General features: G+C 40.7%; 2 long non-coding RNA genes across 3 annotated transcripts in view; both read right to left on the bottom strand.

Annotated features, from left to right (window-relative positions):
• Window positions 1-14,214, bottom strand: part of LOC103350422 (uncharacterized) — a 38,823-nt gene extending 24,609 nt beyond the window's left edge. The window contains exon 1 of one of the 2 annotated variants that reach the window (XR_011388109.1): window positions 13,949-14,214. This is a non-coding gene — a long non-coding RNA (uncharacterized lncRNA). Of the gene's footprint in view, window positions 1-3,357; window positions 5,946-13,948 lie in introns of those variants that run through there. The other variant, XR_011388110.1, reaches the window with a different exon arrangement.
• Window positions 6,330-11,802, bottom strand: LOC138849361 (uncharacterized). The gene is made up of 3 exons (XR_011388111.1): window positions 11,772-11,802; window positions 11,519-11,607; window positions 6,330-6,663 (listed from the first exon to the last, which is right to left on the bottom strand). It is a non-coding gene; the product is annotated as an uncharacterized lncRNA (long non-coding RNA).
• Window positions 14,215-20,060: the final 5,846 nt, after the last annotated feature.

Genomic DNA, 20,060 nt, shown 5'->3' with positions numbered 1-20,060 from the left:
ATGCTGTGCACCTCACCTCCACCCACACAGCTCCTCTCTACTCCATGAACCCACCTTCTCCACACACCTTTCCTTGCTCCTTCTTTAACCCTGGTTAAATATATGAACAATGCAATGAGAGATAGGAAATATATATATATATATATATATATATATACACATACATACGCAAACACACAGAACATTACAACCTAGTTAGAAAGACAAAGCCTAAAACTAAGAAAATATTGTTAACACAAAGCTATTTAATTAATAACAAAAATTATGGATTTAATGACCTATGCAGCATTTTAAATTATCCAGAATAGCACTCATTTAAAATACTGTGACCTACTGTCACTTTGTGTGTTGAAAGAGATTTTAAGGAGCCAGTGTTGTGGCGCAGGAGATTAGGCCCACCCTTGCAATGTCAGCATCTCATACCAGAATACCAGTTCCAGACCTAGCTGCTCTACTTCCAATTCAACTTCCTGCTGATGTACTTGGAAATGTAGCAGAAGATAGCCCAAGTGTTTGGGCTCCTGTCAACCATACGGGAAATCAGGAAGGAATTCCTGGCTCCTGGCTCCAGTTTGGACGACCTTGCTTTTGAGGCCATCTGGGGAGTGAAACAGCAGATGGAAGATCTCTCTCTATAGCTCTCCTATCACTCTGCCTTTCAAATAAATAAATAAATATTTTTAATAATATAACTTATTACAATGTTTGGCTGTAACACCTTTAAGGACTCAGAAGATCTGGATTAGAATATAAATTTAATTTAAAATTCTCATCTGTAAAATGGGAAAAGTAGTACATATCATTTAGAGTTAATATGAGGAGTATATTTTCTGGAATAACATGCAGCAAGTATCAAAGACATCTCCAAAAAGTTCATGAAAAGTAGATATTATGAAAAATTTGCATTGATTTCAAAAAATTTTTGCACCAAATTAAGCTTATCTTTTAATTCTATTGTCTCTTAACTTTTTGAAGAATCCTCACATTTAACCATAATGGATGATTACATCTACATCATGTCAAAATATATGTTCAGTTTCTTTAGGTTTATTGATTTGTTTGTTTTTAAAGATATTTATTTACGTATTTGAGAAGTAGAATTACAGACAGAGAGAGGGAGAGGCAGAGAGAGAGTCTTCTGTCTGCCGGTTCACTCCCAAATAGCAGCAATGGCCAGAACTAACCTGATCCAAATCCAGGAGCCAGGAGCTTCTTCCAGGTCTCCAATGTCGGTGCAGGGGCCCAAGCACTTGGGCCATTATCCACTGCCTTCCCAGGCCATAGCAGAGAGCTGGATTGGAAGTGGAGAAGCCAGGACTAGAATTGGCACACATACTGGATGATGGCACCACAGGCAGAAGCTTAGCACACTACACCACAGAGTCGGCCCCTATTTATTTGTTTGAAAGTCAAAGTTACAGGGAGTGAGGGAGACACAGTGAGAGTGAGAGCTTCCATCCCCTGGTCTCACTCTCTAGATGACCTCAACAGCCAAGGGTAGGCCAGGCCAAAGCCAGGACCCAGGAGCCCCATCTGGGACTCCCATGTGGGTGGCAGGGGCCCAAACACTTGAGCCATCCTCTGCTGTCTTTCTCAGGCCACCAGCAGAGACCTGGATCAGAAGTGGAGCAGCTGGGACGTGAATGAGCACCCATAAGGGTGCCGGCATCACAGGCAGCAACTTTACCCACTGTGCCACAATGATGGCCCTCAGTTTTTTTATTTCTTTAATTGGAGAATCTCATCACATGGCTACACATCAGGTATTGTGCTAGGCATTGGATAAAGATGGGACACATAGTATCACCCTAAATGGACTTACCATCTAACATTAACACTAATATTAACAGTATAACAATATGAGTATATTTATATCATAAACATTCATAAGCTTAAGTAAATAAAAATACATAGAGAGAAGGCTACCCTCAATTTGTGACCCTTTCAGGTACATGATCAACAATGTTTAGAGACCCTTGGTAGATCTATACCATATTGTGGTAAAAGATTTTGCAGTGATGATGTGAATGAAGTGTTAAGGGAACCCCAAGATTTATAATAAATCTTCACAGTCTTAAATATAATTAGGGATTCACGAATCAGGAAAACACAAGAACAAAATTTCAGTCAAAGATAATGGGTGCGGGATTTGGTTAAGATAAAGCTGTGTTGAAATACTGGCTCTAGCTGGTGCTGCGGCTCACTAGGCTAATCCTCTGCCGGCACCCCGGGTTCTAGTCCCGGTCAGGGCGCCGGATTCTGTCCCAGTTGCTCCTCTTCCATTCTAGCTCTCTGCTGTGGCCCGGGAACGCAGTGGAGGATGGCCCAAGTGCTTGGGCCCTGCACCCGTATGGGAGACCAGGAGGAAGCACCTGGCTCCTGGCTTTGGATCAGCACCGTGCGCCGGCCATTGTGGGGGTGAACCAACAGAAAAGGAAGACCTTTCTCTCTGTCTCTCTCTCTCACTGTCCACTCTGCCTGTCAAAAAAAAATTAAAAAATAAAAAAAAGAAATACTGGCTCCATCACTTTCTCCCTGTGTGTATTCAGTTTCCTCATGTCTGTGTATGGAAATATTATAATTTACTCCAAGATTGCCTGAGGACATTTTTAAAAATTAAACAAGATAGTACTCATTAATGCAGTGCAGTTTTCTTGCTCTAGGTCTTTCTTTTCCCCTTCTCTGTCTCAGGAGAATGCTTTTGGTTATATCTCTCTGCACACACCAGATCTGTGAAGCACATAAGGGTTACTTGAGTGTTTAATTATCTTGTTAGTGCTGCTCAAAATGCATCTGTGGTTCATGCTTGGATCTTAGCCCCTTATGACTGAGACTTGCTATCTGCCTTCCTGCACTTCTGATCCTTTGCCTGGCTCTGAATTATTACTACCTGGAGTGGGCATTTCTCAATTTTTGTACATGCACAATTCCCTACTTCTGATTCTCCCTACAACTGGTAGCATCATCTTGCATTTCCTTGCTAACCCATGAATGTAACCCATTCAGTCCTTATGGTTTGAAGGACCCTGGCCGGTCACAGCAACTCATTGTCTTGGTTGAAGCCATTGGGTCTAGGATGATGTACACATGCTTAGATTTAAAGAAAAAAATTGCACTAAAATACCTTTTAATTCCATTTTCTGCAAACTCTTTGAGGTACCTTCATACAATGTGAGTGAGCTGAAGTTGCCAGAAGCCATCATTAAGGAAGCCTCAGGCTATTATTACTGAAGTTCCTGGCTAAGAATGAAATCAGTGCATTCAAGCACAAGGGGTCTTCATAAAGTTTGTGGAAAGTTTATTGTGAAAAAACTATGTATGAATTTCAAAAATTTTTGGCACCATAATAAAACTTACCTATTAACTCCATTTCTCCATGAACTTGTTGTATCTTGTATAATCAAAAGACAATAACTGGGCTGACGCCATGGCTCACTTGGCTAATCCTCCACCTGCAGCACTGGCACCCCGGGTTCTAGTCCTGGTTGGGGCACTGGGTACTAGTCTCGATTGCTCCTCTTCCAGTCCAGCTCTCTGCTGTGGCCTGGGAGGGCAGCAGAGGATGGCCCAAGTGCTTGGGTTCCTGCACCTGCATGGGAGATGGGGAAGAAGAACCTGGCTCCTGGCTTCAGATCAGCACAGCGCCGGCTGTGGCGGCCATTAGGGGAGTGAATCAACGGAAGGAAGACCTTTCTCTCTGTCTCTCTCTCACTGTCTATAACTCTACCTGTCAAATTAAAAAAAAAAAAAGACAATAACAAAAATCACCTTTCTGAGGACTTTTTTGATCATCTAGATACAATACCCAGAACCAGTAGACCTACTACTGCATATTTCCATATATAAGCCAATGAATTCATTTCTCCTTGAGTTTTTTTTGGTTTTTCTAACTCCCACAATGCCAACCAATTCAGTCTTTTGACAAATGTCATTTAGTTCTGATTACCTCCCTAAACAAAAGTTCCAGCTTTATTGCCAACATGAATAATTGAGATTATTAAGTCAGTATGAATGCACCTACCTTCTTAAATTTGTTACATCGATGATAATTGTGACAATGCACCCGGTACTTCATGATTATTTTATGCCCTGAAGCATGTGGATTCAGATACATTGACTCCTCCATTTCCCTACTACTTTTGAAAGGCATTGTCTGTAAGTGCTTCCTCTCACAATCTCATTGTACTACCACTAATGGTAATAACAGAAACAATATAGATAGAATTTATTAAGAATCTACTAAGTATCTGCACCATTAATGGGTTGTATTTAGTGGGCTCCAATTATCATTTTTAAAAAATGAAATACAATGGAAAATAATGTATGAGATTAGAAAGGCAGATAATGAAAAAGAACATATCAGGATGCATCCAAGATAGCAAAAATATTTACTGGTTTGCAAATTTCTATTTCCATTTGCAATGTGTGTCCAGGTATAAACGTAAGTACTTATTTGCATTATGAAGCCTATTTTAAAATAGGGGTTTTGATGAAAAGAATAATTTGTCCAAAGTCATAGTAATAGATCCATCTGATTATCAGCTTATGGTCAAAACCATATGCCACTTAGAGATAAGGAAATGAAATTCAGAGAATATGGGCAAAATAATTCCTGCCATATAGAATTGTAAGGATTAAGTCAGATAATGTAATTGCCCTGTATGTAGTAGAGCATAACAAAAGAATATTAAGCAACCTTGAAAGTCATTTTTTCCATGCAACCATATATTATGGGCAGATTTCTATTTCCTTAAATAATCTTTTACAATTTAAATGGCTATAATGTATTCTTCTGCTTGTGTTTGCAATTACTTATTGCTCACACAATCTTATACTGTGAGACATTTAGGTTATTTACATCTCATTTTTACCACTTAAAATAGCATTTAACAGCTTATGGCAAAATCCACACATAAACATTTCCATAGATTAAATTCTGAGAAGGGGAATAGCCAAGTCAAAAGGTATCCACATTGTAAACTTCAGCAAGTTTATACTAACTTAAACTTTCTCTAAGACTGGCATCAACTAAAATGAAGCATTATTTGTCAGTTTTACCCTAACTTAAAAATCCATTTGTAGGGCAAGTAACTGCTGTCATGGTATGACCAAAGAACAGCAATTTTGGCTTCATGTAAACCTCATCAGAGTATCCCCATGTCTGTTCCTCAGTTCCCTTTCTCTTCTCATTCCTCCCTTTGTCTCTGTTTTATTTCTCTTTCTAGAGCAGTCTGTTTCCTCACATAAATAACTAGTTTTGCCAGTCCTGGAAGCATTCCCCTGAACCCTAATCAGGTCTATTTCCTGATGCACAGAAGTTCAGCAGAATCCTATTCTGTTCTCCAAACACAATCATACTAGGGTGCAATAATGATGACTGCTTTAGCAGAATCTGATAAATATTAGGTGCAAGTATCCAATACTCTTTCCCGTTATCCTTTTTCTTTTAACAGCAACTATTTCTCATTCCTTTGTTTTGGGATACATCTCCCCAACTCCACATGGTTCAATTGAGGGCCCTCCATCATGGTAACTCATCAACATAACTCGTTTTTTTCCTTAATAGTTGGAAACAAGACCTAATCAGGACTTACATTAGCACCATATTCTTCCAGACATAGAAACTGGTCCAAAAATCAGAAACAGGTAACAAGAGACAATCTGAGTCTCTCTCTGAGACAAACATGTAGATTTTCAGAGAATTAGTCGTGTGATTACTAAATAACTATTATGAAACCTGGTGCTGCTGACATTCATTGCTCCATCTGCACAGAAGAAATTCTTTGCTCCACAGAGAAGGAGGCTATTACACCAAACAGAAATAGGCCGATTAAGAGAGTTGATGATGTCATGAGACCTCCATCTCATAGTGCTTGACGTCAATGCCACCAATGGACTTCTGATTTCAAAAAAGTAATAACCAATGGACTCCTGAGGGAAAAACTATAAAAAGGTTTTTTTTTTTTTTTTTTTTTTTTTTTTTTTTTTGACAGGCAGAGTGGACAGTGAGAGAGAGAGACAGAGAGAAAGGTCTTCCTTTGCCATTGGTTCACCCTCCAATGGCTGCCGCGGCCGCGTGCGCTGCGGCCGGCGCACCGCACTGATACGGTGGCAGGAGCCAGGAGCCAGGTGCTTTTCCTGGTCTCCCATGGGGTGCAGGGCCCAAGCACCTGGGCCATCCTCCACTGCACTCCCTGGCCACAGCAGAGAGTGGCCTGGAAGAGGGGCAACCGGGACAGAATCCGGCGCCCCAACCGGGACTAGAACCCGGTGTGCCGGCGCCGCTAGGCGGAGGATTAGCCTAGTGAGCCGCGGCGCCAGCCTAAAAAGGTTTTTGATTATGTAAAATTAGATTTTTTCTGCCTGTAGTAATTAAACATCTTGATTGGCACAGTTATAAAATGAGCAATATTAATAATATTCAGTTGAGCTCAGAGGAGGGAGTCGTAAAGGAATATTATATGGTAACAGGGCAGGAATCAGGCTGAGTTACAAAAGTATGTAAATAATAATAGTTGCAAGAAGATGATCAAGGCAAAATGCTTCTCAGAAACTTGTTTATTTGTAAAGGTAACATAATGAATTGAAATAAAAGAGGCAGAATGAGACAGCCACCTACCATAACCAAACCACATCATTTCTTTGGGAACCTCATTTCTTCATCTGAAAATAAATAGCTTAGTTAGTTTGATTCTAGTACAATACCCAAAAAAGGTATTGTACTCGAATCTGTATGTCTAGGAAAAGCTGTTTGCTGATTGGCTTAGGCCTGGATTACTGTCTACTGAAGTAGGCAAAGGGAATATTACACTGCAGGTAGAAGTGCAATTAGTTCCACCCAAACCACATGGTAATTACACATTAGAGAATGACAGGGGCCGGCGCTGTGGCATAGCAGGTAAAGCCGCCTCCTGCAGTGTCGGCATCCCATATGGGCGCCAGTCCGCGTCCTGGCTGCTCCTCTTCCCATCCAGCTCTATGCTCTGGCCTGGGAAACAGTAGAAGATGGCCAAGTCCTTGGGCCCCCACACCTGCATGGGAAATCTGGAAGAATTTCCTGGTTCCTGGCTTCGGATCTGCACAGCTCCGGCAGTCGTGGACAACTGGGGAGTGAACCAGTGGATGGAAGACCTCTCTCTCTCTACCTCTCCTTCTCTCTCTGTGTAACTCTGACTTTCAAATAAATAAATAAATTTTTTAAAAAAGAGAGAGAAGGCCGGCACCGCGGCTCACTAGGCTAATCCTCCGCCTTGCGGCGCCGGCACACCGGGTTCTAGTCCCGGTCAGGACGCCGGATTCTGTCCCAGTTGCCCCTCTTCCAGGCCAGCTCTCTGCTGTGGCCAGGGAGTGCAGTGGAGGATGGCCCAAGTCCTTGGGCCCTGCACCCTATGGGAGACCAGGAGAAGCACCTGGCTCCTGCCATCGGATCAGCGCGGTGCGCCGGCCGCAGCGCACCAGCCGCAGCAGCCATTGGAGGGCGAACCAACGGCAAAGGAAGACCTTTCTCTCTGTCTCTCTCTCTCACTGTCCACTCTGCCTGTCAAAAAAAGAAAGAAAAAAAAAAGACCTTTCTCTCTGTCTCTGTCTCTCTCTCTCTCACTAACTCTGCCTGTCACAAAATAAATAAATAAATAAATAAATAAATAAATAAAAAAGAGAGAGATGGCTGGCTCCACGGCTCACTTGGCTAATCCTCCACCTGCAGTGCTGGCACCCCAGGTTCTAGTCCCGGTTGGGGCACCGGATTCTGTCCTGGTTGCCCCTCTTCCAGTCCAGCTCTCTGCTGTGGCCCAGGAAGGCAGTGGAGGATGGCCCAGGTGTTTGGGCCCTGCACCAGCAGGGGAGACCAGGAGGAAGCACCTGGCTCCTGGCTTCGGATCAGCACAAATGGCCGTGGCGGCCATTTGGGGGGTGAACCAATAAAAGGAAGACCTTTCTCTCTTCTCTCTCTCTCTCTCTCTCTCTCTGTCTGTCTAACTCTGCCACTCTGCCTGTCCAAAAAAAAAAGAGAGAGAGAGAGAATGACAAAATAGATATATAGGACACACCTACAATGACCACAAGGATTTTAAAAGACATCTGTGTTTGCCCCAATATCACCATTTTAATGGTTGATGCAGCCAATGAACATTTCATAAAATTAATCTAGATTATGGGTTACTAGAGCTTTATACACTTCCTTCCCTTCTGAATATCTGAGCCCCTCTGGAGCAACTCTTAGGACACGAGTCTCATACTTTGTAAGCACAGATTGATTTTGTTAGGACCATACGTTGTTGGTACACAAAATATTTTTAAAAGCTCAACTTAGTTGCAAATGTTTAAAATATTAGGAGATTTCTACATTTAAGGAATCTGGATTTCTGGTTTCTCTTGACTCAGAAGCGCTCTCTGGCAACAGCTGAGCACACATTCCCACATGGCAACAATGGACTGGAGCTGAGCATCAGTTGCTTCATTCAGACATGATATGCAATTTCCAGATTTCTGCAGCCTGTGTAGACGAGTTTGCACATGTAGGTTATCTTTTGCCTCTAGAGGCTGGTGAGCTTGTGAGTATTGTCTTAGGGCCCGGTTATGAACTTGCCACCCACTATGCTCATGCACAGAATATGGTAACAATTGAGTTCACCAACCCTGGACTCCATATGGCAAAACAGCTGTAAATTGTGGCTAAGAAGTAATTGCTTAGTCAAGAGCTACTTCCCAGAAATCTCTTCTGCAGAGTCAACTGAACACTCAATGCAGCACAGAAAACTACAGAAAATGGAAAATTCCTCTTTCTCCTTCATTAGGGATTAAAAGATTCAGTAAGAACTTTTTTAAAAGGGCAAATTCTAATCACCGCCTCATTAAATATGAGTAGAAAAAAGGCAATGAATAAAAGGAAGAAAAGTTCAAAGGAAAGGGATTATTCTGAAGGACCATAAAAAATATCCAAGGAGTAAGCTCACTCCGAGAAACCAAAAAATTCTGTCTTAATCTCTATAAGTTTGAAAAAGATATTTGTTTCTATTAGATGAGTACATTCCAAGGCCAGAAAACATTTTATCTTTTTTAAAGATTTATTTTATTATTTGAAAAGGTTACAGAGAGAGGTAGAGGTGAAGAGAGAGAGAGAGAGACAGAGAGAGAGAGAGAAGGGAGGGAGGGAGGTCTTCCAACCAATGGTTCACTCCCCAAATGGCCATAATGGTTGGAGCTGAGCTGATCTGAAGCAGGGAGCCAGGAGTTTCTTCTGGGTCTCCCACATGGGTGCAGCGACCCAAGGACTTCGGTCATCCTCCTCTGTTTTCCCAGGCACATTAGCAAGGAGCTGGACTGGAAGTGGAGTAGTTGGGAATCAAACCGGCACCCATATGGAATGCCTGCACTACAGGCTGGGGCTTTAACCCTCTGTGTCATAGCACTGGCCCCAGAAAATAGTTTAACGGATGGAAAAACAACTGCGGAATTATCTTGATCCTTTTTTTAAAAGATTTTATTTATTTATTTGAAACGTAGAGTTTCAGACAGTGAGAGGGAGCGACAGAGAGAAAGGTCTTCTATCTGCTGGTTCACTCCCCAGATGGCCACAATGGCCAGAGCTGTGCCAATCCAAAGCCAGGAACCAGGAGCTGCTTCCAGGTCTCCCACACAGGTGCAGGGGCCCAAGTACTTGAGCCATCTTCTGCTGCTTTCCCAGCCGTAGCAGAGAGCTGGATTGGAAGAGGAGCTTCTGGGACTAGAACCGGCTCCCACATGGGATACCAGCACTGCAGGCAGATTAACCTACTGTGCCACAGCGTCAGCCCCTGATCTGTTTTTAAAGTTAGATTTACTGAGGCACACAACTCACTTAGAGTAAAATTCACCCATTTTAGTGTACAGTCTCCATAACAAGCATATACAGTTATGTAAGCACCACCACAATCAAGAACACATCACCCCAAACTGCTCCCTTTATCCCAACTGCAGTCTCCTCTCCCCAGATCCAGACCCCTAGAAATCACTGACCTTTTACTATCACTTTAGTTTTGCTTTTTCCACAATACGCTCATATACCCTTTTGTATTTGGCTTCTTTTACTTACAAATCGCTTCTCATATTCATTCAAGTGGTTGCATGTACAAGAAGTTTGTTCTATTGTGTTGAATGAATTGCTATGATTTGTTTACCCACTCACCCACTGATGGAAATTTGAATTACTTCCAGTTTGGGACTATTATGAATAAAACTATTATAAATATTTATGTACATGTCTTCTTGGTATTGTGCATTTATTTCTTTTGATTTAATGCTTAGGAGCAATATTGCTGAGTCATATAGTGTGTGCTGAACTTTACAAGAAACCCCATATTGCTTTCCACCAGCAACTTAGGACAGTTCAATTGCTCACAGCTTTGTCAGTACTTAGTATTGTCAGTCTGCCATTCCCGTCGGTATGTAGTGGTACCTCAATGTGGTTCTCATTTGAATTTCTCTGACTAATGGTGTAGAACAATTTTTTGTGTATTATTTGCCAATGTATTTCTTTTTTTGTTAAATGTCTATTCAAAATTTTTGCCCATATTTCTGAAGTATCTCTATATATCAATTAATTTATACATTCTGGATAAATGCCCCCCATTAAATACCTGTTTTGCAAATGTGTATCGGTATAATCTAATAGCATAAACAGTTTTGAACAGATTCAAAAGCAGCCAGAATTTTTTTTTAAGATTTATTTTACTTATTTGAAAGGCAGAGTTACAGAGAAAGAGAGAGAGAGAGAGAGATCTTCCATCTACTGGTTCACTCCCCAAATGGCCATAATGTCTGGAACTAGACCAGGTCAAAGCCAGGAGCCAGGAGCTTCTTTCAGGTCTCCCACATGGGTGCAGGGGCTCAAGGACTTGAGCCATTTTCCATTGCTTTCCCAGGTGCATTAGCAGGGAACTGGATCAGGAGTGAGGCAGTCAGTTCTCGAACCAGTAACCATATGGGATGCCAACATCCAAGGCAGAGGCTTAACCCATTGCACCACAACACTGTCCCCAATCACAAAATTTTAAATTGCATTAGCAGTAATGAAAAATCTATTGGGGCTGGCACTGTGGCTTAGCGGGTAAGGCTGCCACTTGCAGTGCCAGCATCCCATATGGGCGCAGGTCGGAGTCCCGGCTACTCTACTTCCAATCCAGCTCTGCTGAGTCCTGGGAATGCAGTGAAAGATGGCCCAAGTCCTTGGGCCCCTGCACTCACGTGGGAGACCTGGAAGAAGCTCCTGTCTCCTGGTTTCAGATCGGCACAGCTCCGGCCGTTGGAACCATCTGGGGAGTAAACCAATGGATGGAAGACCTCTCTGTCTCTGTCTCTGCCTCTGCCTCTTTGTAACTCTGCCTTTCAAATAAATAAACAAATCTTAAAAAAAAAAAAAAAAACAACTATTAGTATCTAATAGAAAACAATGATTCAAAAAGTTTTTCAAGAAACTCTCCTAGACCTTAAAGTGGAAGGACTAAGGCCTGGCACTGGGAACAAAAGATAAGAAACTTACCTTTATAATTAAATTAATACTAGTAGAAGAAACTATCCTCGAACATAGAGAGCTTGTCATTCGTCAAAGTGCAAAGGCACACAGAGTTCCTGGAAAATTAAATTAATTTCAAGGATAAAGAAAAAATTCCTAAAACATTCAAGTGGGGAGAAAAAAAAAAGGTTATTCACTATGGGATGTGGGGGTGGGTTTGGGGGAAAAAAAAGAAGGGAGGGGAAGAGGAGGGGAAGGGAGGGGAGGGGAGGGAACTGACCTTAAATGCATCTTCTACAATTCCAACTGCCCCCACAAAAAAAAAAAAAATAGGAGCATTTTCTACAGTTGCTTTTAAAATGCTGGCCCATTAGTGAGTCATAAAAACAATTCAGTAGGTTGTACCCAGCATTTATTTTTAAGTAGAATAGAATAGCAGTATAAAAGTGCCTAGAGGCTGGTGTTGTTTAGGGACTGGCACAGCAGGTTAAGCAACCTGCCATGCCACCACCAAATCTTGGTGATTTAAAACAAAATTTAGCTCACAGTTATAGGCAGGCATTGCTTGGCAGATCTTCCAGCTCTATATCTTTTCCGAGGCTGCCATCAAGATGACCCCTGGGACTGTGGTCCTTCTAAGGTTCAACTGGGTCTGGACCAAGTTCTAAGCTCTCCCAGACGGTCATTGGCAGGATTCAGTGCATTGCGTGCCACTGGACTGAGGGCCTTCATTCCCCCAGGAGCTGTAGACCAGCAGCCTCCAGCAAACAGCTCCTTGCCATGTGGAGTCACTGGCTAAGAAGCACTGAAGCAGTAGCTGAATATTTCACATCACATCTGGCAATGCTGACTCAGTAAGTTCTGGACTCCAGAACTTGTCTGCAACTTTGCTTAGAAGTCGTGCCTAAATAGCTGCTGCTCCTCAATAGTGTAAAAAGTATAAAAGTAGTCATCTAAAGAGAAAAGAATATGAAAATAATTTTATTAAATTATGAGTAACAACCTAACACTATTGCAATAACTTGTATCCTACAGATGGAGAAATAATACTTGATTATATAAGTATAATTTTTAAGGCTTTATTGTGCAAGATTTCAAGCATAAACAAACACGAAAGGAGAATAATGTTATTACCCCTCACATGTCATCATTCAGTTTTGATAATTATCAACATTTTTACCAATCACATGTCAATTGTTCTCTTTTTTGGTTAAAAATACATATTCCAAAAGTATAAATGGCATTTTGATACTGATAAATGGTATTCAAAATGATTTTTAAAAAATTCAAGGTCATTAAGTATGTTTTTGTTAAATGTCTGCTATATGTAAAGTATCTAGGAAAATATACTATGATACAAGTTGAATACAGTCTTCCAAACAACATTAATGAGTAATTTAATTTCTGTGGTAAATAACATGCCATAAAAATATATATAATGGGGCCGGCACTGTGGTATAGCGGGTAAAGCCGCTACCTGGATTGCCAACATCCCACATGGATGGTTCGAGTGCCTGCTGCTCCACCTCCGATCCAGCTCTCTGCTATGGCCTGGGAAAGCAATGAAAGATGGCCCAAGTCCTCGGTTCCCTGCACCCACATGGGAGACCTTGAAGAAGCTCCTGGCTCCTGGCCTCGGATCAGCACAGCTCCGGCCATTGCGGCCAACTGGGGAGCAAACGAGCGGATGGAATACCTCTCTCTTTGCCTCTCCTTCTCTCTGTGTGTAACTCTGCCTTTCAAATAAATAAACAAATCTTTAAAAATATATATGTAATAAAATCTGGTCAGGGATTATAGTAACATATCAAAAATCAAAAACATTAATTTCTCTCTTTCACAAAGCAAGTTAGCGAATAAATATAGTTAGAAATAATTACACAATTTGAAGGTTTAATAAATATATATTTTGAGCTTCTTATCACAGTCTGTAGTCACATTCTTTTCAAAAATCCATGAAACATTTTGCAAAATGTAAAAGAAGTCTTAGAAAGTTCCAAACAGTGCCAACTAGTAAAGACACACTTTTGTGAGCGCAATAGAAGAAAAGTAAATATTTGCAAAGCAGAAAAATGCAAATAAACCATACAAGATCATGTATTAACTGAAAGTAACATGTACATAACTATAAGCATTAATAACAAACTAATTATAAAATAGCAGTAACCTATAAGCATGACAACACATCAGAAGTATACATCTGTCCTCAGAACAAAACACATAGCTTCAATTATTTTCATTATTCAATAAGAATTACCGAACAAGTGTACACCAATTATCTATTATTGCTTCTTCATGCCACCAAATTCACCCTTTTTTATTGCTCTGTTGAAACAGATCTGGGCCCTTTGATTTCTTTTTCTTTTTTCCCAGCCAGCACTGACAGTTTATCGATAGAGTGCCTGAGACACATTACAGCAGGAAAGTTGTTTTGCATCCTGGTCCTGGTGTACTTACTTGGCAGGCTTCTACAACTGAATGGGTGGCTTTATGTAGCACTAAGCGTCTGCAGCCCTCGTGCATGGAACCCAGAAGCACCCGGAGTTGTGCAGCCTGCCTCTTGGCAGTGCTTGTGGCTTCTCTAATGCCAGGCTCCTGGAGTATTCTCAGCTTCTTCAGCGCTCAGATCCTACACTGCACCGTGGACAGTGACAGTGTAAACAAGAGTATAGATAGAATCCAGGCAAAAGGGGAGCACTGGAACACAGGCAAAGAATCTCAAACAGTTCACTTGTTGGAGCTTGTTTATCAGGGGCTGTTCCAGGAAAGCTCGTCTTGCCACATTGCACTCGGATTGGGCCAGATCACAAGCCAAGGAGAGCTGGGAGAAACCAGTCTGAGTCAGAGTTTTGGCCCCACAATGTACACAGATGTATATTGCAAGCAGGAAGGGCTCTGTGGCTGCCCAATCTCTGTATCTTGGACACGCCCTTATCCTTCGATATAAAAGCCCTACTTCTGGACACATTGCTGATGATTTCCACCAATGCAGACCCAGAAGCTACCACTGAGTGAGTTAAAGGGGACCCTCTTCAACAAGGTCTGGCCCTCAGAACTGGAGTGGAGCACCCTAGGGGTGGGATCTTCTTGCTTGGATGCTCCATCTCAATCCCAAGAGGGGTGACTGCTCCTTATATTTGCTGTTCCTTTCTTTCTTGTTCTCCTTATTCTTCTTACTAGCTAATCCTAAATTACTTTTTAAAAAATTTATTTATTTATTTGAAAGAGTTACACAGAAAGAGGAGAGGCAGAGAGAGAGAGAGAGAGAGAGAGAGACTTCCATCTGATGGTTCACTCCCCAATTGGCCGCAACGGCCGGAGCTGCGCCGATCCAAAACCAAGAGCCAGGAGTTCTTCCGGGTCTCCTAGGTGGGTGCAGTGGCCCAAGGACTTGGGCCATCTTCCACTGCTTTCCCAGGCCACAGCAGAAAGCTGGGTTGGAAGAGGAGCAGCCAGGACTAGAACCGGCGCCCATATGGGATGCCGGCACTGCAGGAGGAGGATTAACCTACTGTGCCATGGTGCCAGCTCCCTGAATTTCTTTAATTCCTTGTATTAGTTAACAATTTTTTTATATCAAACCTTCCCTGTTCAAATAATTATGTAGTTTATCTCTTTATTAGATTCAGACTGATACAAATAATTGAATTCAAATTTCTTTTTTAAGAAAAAGATTAAAGCAAGCAAAGAGAAAATAGAAGATATTTACTGGGGCCGGAGCTGTGGCACAGTGGGTTAAAGCGCTGGCCTGAAACGCCGGCATCCCATGTGGGCGCCGGTTTTAGTTCCAGCTGCTCCTTTTCCAATCCAGCTCTCTGCTATGGCCTGGGAAAGCAGTAGATGGCCATTTGGGGGGTGAACCAACGGAAGGAAGACCTTTCTCTCTGTTTCTCTCTTTCTCTCACTGTATAACTCTGCCAAATAAATTAAAAAAAAAAAAAAAAAAGCTCATAGAAAATGTGTATTTTGAAAAACCAAAGCCTGTCTTTCAAAATTGTTGAAGTATCTCTGTATTCAATTAACTGCTTTAATCACCTCTGTTTCTAAAGTCAATTACATTTTCTATCCTATATTTAATAAATAACATTTGTATACTCTCTAAGATTTATTTATTTGAAAGGCAGAGTTACAGAGAGAGAACACACACACACACAGAGAGAGAGAGAGAGAAAGAGAGAGAGAGAGAGAGAGAGAGAGATCTTCCATTCTCTAGTTTACTCCCCGGATGGCCACAATGGCAAGGGCTGAGTCAGGCCGAAGCCAGGAGCCAGGATTTTCATCTGGGTCTCCTACATGGTAGCAGGGGCCCAAACTTTCGGCCATCTTCTGTGCTTTTCTCAGGCCATCAGCAGGGAGCTGGATCTTAAGTGGAGGAGCAGGGACATGAACTGGCACCTATATGAGAAACCAGTGTGACAGGTGGTGTCTTTAACCACTATGCCACAAGGCTGGCCCCTGCATTTGTATACTCTTATTCATTTAACATTGCCATACAAATGTGTGTATTAAATTTGGGATTAATTCTCAAATGCTTCTTCTAAGAATTTTTGATTTTCCTTTTTCTAACTTAACTTGTTTCTGCTTTTATCTTTAGTAAATATCTTCTTTAAAAAAAGATTTATTTTATTTATTTGAAATAAATTACAGAGAGAATTACAGAGAGAGGTAGAAAGAGAGAGAGGTTTTCCATCCGCTGGTTCACTCCCCAGATGGCTGCAACGGCTGGAGCTGCGCCAATCCGAAGCCAGGAGCCAGGAGCCTCCTCCAGGTCTCCCATGTGGGTGTAGGGGCCCAAGCACTTGGGCCAACCCCCACTGCACTCCTGGGCGACAGCAGAGAGCTGGACTGGAAGAGGAACAGCAGAGACTAGAACCCAGTGCCCATATGGGTTGCCGGCACCGCAAGCGGAGGATTAACAAAGTGAGCCACGGCACTGGCCCCTTCTATGAGTTTTTTTAAAAGACCCCTTGTATGCATGGATTTCAAAAGCAAATTTGCACCAAAATAAATTTATCTTTTAATTATGTTCTCTAGAAATTTCGAAGTACATTCACATTAATAAAAAATACAGGCCTTAAAAACCAAGATGACTAAGGCAGTTAAGAGAATTAAATGAATCTTGGAAAATATAAAAGCCAACTGAAGAAAAGCTATAAAATTTGAATACATAAATAACCCTGAAAGAGCTCCTAATGAAAACAGACTGGCTCAGGCAGTTCCTCTGTACAGTTTTCTAGCTTTCAAAAGCAAAAACAAAAAGGTGAGTCTTGTGCTATTTAAATTGATTCAGAGGGTAGAGAAAGAAGAAAAGAATCCTACTCCTTGGAAATCCTTTCTAAGTCTCACAATGAAGTAAGACAGTAACACCCTAAAATTAAAAGAGTTGACAAAAATAAAGCAACTGGTTAAACTGACTTATACAGTAAGAAGAAAGGAGGAAGAACACCATTATCTGTTGAGGTCCATATTAAAAATGCCGAAACACAGACATACTTCTTCACCATAAGTGTCTCTGAGAAAACCTGGGCAATTTTCTTCTAATAATAATAGAGTGGGACAGGAATTTCAGAGTATGACATAAAGTACTGAAACAATTAATTGGGATTTCTAGAGCAATGAGCATAAAAATATAGTAAAGACTATAACAAGTTAGAAAAACATTCTCAAGATACATAATGAGCAAAAGGCTACTTTATTCTAGATATTTAGTGCTTACACTGAATTAGAAACACATCAACCACCAACATAAAAATGCACAAAGGATATGAAGAATTTGTGCTTGAAAACTGTGTATATAACTCATATATACACACATGTGTGCATCAGAGTTTTAGTCAGGGAAATATCCTCTTTCTTACTTATTCAAATTTCCTTTATCATGTTCTCAGGAAAGCTTTAATATGCACAATTTGATGCTCAATATTAATATCCCCTTTATTCATGTGGAAATACTAAGATTTTCTTTGAACAAATCACATTTGCATTTGAAAAAGTTAATATTATCCAAAATCAATATAAAATTTCCTCAAAGTAAGGTATAAGGGTCAAATGCATCAAAATCACTTGGATGCACTGTAAAATTCAGATTTATGGGCACTTGAGAATTACTCATGTGAATACATGCAGTGTGTTCAAGAGTTTTGTCAATGTTCCTAATTGACTGTGATGAGTTCTTTATATATTTTAGCTACTAGTCCTTTGTCATCTGTGTTCCAAATATTTTCTCCCATTCTGATGCTTGTCTTTTCATTATTTATGGTATCATTTATTGTTTTTTAAAAATAACATAGTTATAATGAAGTTTCTATTCTTAAAAAAATGAATGATTTATTGTTTCATTTTAAGACACTTAGATAATGATTATTCATACAATAGAGATTATACATTATATGCCATATGTTTCTGTACTGTATGAATTTTTACAGTGATCATATATCTCTTCTTTCAACAAATATTCTTTAATTGCCCAAAATACACCAAGAATTGCTCTAGTTCCTACAGATCCATTATTGACCAAGAGACAAAGACTGCTTGCCTAATGGAATTTATAAGAGGAAATTCAATATTGCTTTTATTTTAAAAATATAAAGACTGCTATTTCATTTTTTAAATTTTTATTTAGTAAATATAAATTTCCAAAGTACAGTTTATGGACTACAATGGCTTTCCCCCCCATAACTTCCCTCCCACCCGCAACCCTCCCATCTCCCGCTCCCTCTCCCATTCCATTCACATCAAGATCCATTTTCAATTATCTTTATATACAGAAGATCAATTTAGTATATATTAAGTAAAGATTTCAACAGTTTGCACCCACACAGAACATAAAGTGTAAATACTGTTTGAGTACTAGTTATAGCATTAATTCACATTGAACAACACATTAAGGACAGAGATCCTACATGAGGAGTAAGTGCACAGTGATTCCTGTTGTTGACTTAACAAACTGATACTCTTGTTTATGGTGTCAGTAATCTCCCTAGGCTCTTGTCATGAGTTTACAAGGCTATGGAAGCCTTTTGAGTTCGCCAACTTCGATCTTATTTAGACAAGGTCATAGTCAAAGTGGAAGTTCTCTCATCCCTTCAGAGAAAGGTACCTCCTTCTTTGATAGCCTGTTATTTCATTTTATCAAAAAAAGAAAGACTGCTACTTCTGCCAAATTTTAATTTTGAACTTTTAGATATCGGTACATAAAACAACATGGTACAGAATTCAGAATAAACATTACAAAACAGAGCAAATGTTTTTCATCAAATGTTACAATTTGTCACTGAGTTTAGCAGCAAATTTTCTAAAAAAAAAAAAAAAAAAAAAAAAAAAAAAAAAAGCTTAATGAAATGTCAGACCCTAGGTCTTTCTTGAATAGAGGTAGATAATGCAAAACCATAGGAAAAAAAATTGTTTAAAAACACCTGTTGCAATGAGCCATCTTAAATTAAAGATACAGGTAATTTAAACCTGAGTCAGATTCTGGACTGTGTTTGTCTATTATCATTATATTTAAATTTCATTTTGAGTCAGTAATGTACAGATATTAAAAGAAGCCAGTGAGTACACAGGATGTGTGCAGTGCACGTTCCCCTCCATGATCCATTCCCCCAAGGGAAGCCATAATTAGTAGTTTCTTGTGCGTCCATCAGGAGGTGTTCAGTCATGGATAAATTCAAGGGGATCATGTGTTCCTTCTATGTCTTGGTTATTTTGCACTGCTGGGTTAAGTTAGCAGCATGAGCTGCAGAGCTGGGAACAAGAGGCTGTGATTTGGATTGGAAACAAAGTGACAGCCTCTTCCAAGCTCAGAACTGGGCTAGGTGAAATTGACTGGCAGGGCTTACACAAAGCCTCTACACTGCCAAGCCGGTTACCCATGCTGGTGCAGACAGCCAGGGGATTGCTTGGTGCTGTATGGAGGTGGCACTTTCAACTACTTCCTTTGCCTGTCAGTCTCTCAGTTTAGGCTTTCTGAGTGTACCCTTCCATTAGCTCCTGTATGACCAGAATGTTGGTCTCTTGGGCTTCCATCTCCTTCACAGATCCAATAGCCAGTGAGCTGTGAAACGTATCTTTCTTAGGTCCCTAATTTCTGTGGCCTCAGAGAGATCAAGGTAATATACATGATGCATATTTTACATATATTCTTCTGCTCTGCACTACAAAAGTCTCTTCAATAGGCTGCAGATTTATCAAATAAAAATACTGGATGCCCAGTGAAATTTGAATTTCAGATAAACAAAGAATATTTGTTAGTGTAGAATATCCAATGCAATCTTTCATCTACATTTAATTGGCCAACAGTATTCCAAAACCAGTTGAGCAGTTAAACAATCCTTCTAATCTGCATGCCTTTGCCCTAAAAACAAAATTCTAATCCTCCCTTCAATGCCTGTGGCCCATGCACAGCAAAACGTCTCACCAATTTCAAAACTGGGTATTTGGTGTAGTCTTGGGCCAGTGTAGGAAGCATTTCAAAGTGGTTGCTAGGTGGCAGAGCTCAACTCTGGAAAGCATTTTTGAAATTCTATTAGTATTGCCGGGTAAGGGTAAGTTGGTAGTGAGCCTAAATGTA

The sequence above is a fragment of the Oryctolagus cuniculus genome, chromosome 4 (genome assembly GCF_964237555.1).
Source record: "Oryctolagus cuniculus chromosome 4, mOryCun1.1, whole genome shotgun sequence".
NCBI lineage: Eukaryota > Metazoa > Chordata > Mammalia > Lagomorpha > Leporidae > Oryctolagus > Oryctolagus cuniculus.
Note: the sequence above shows the minus strand (reverse complement) of the source record. Positions and strands in the feature narration are given on the sequence as shown.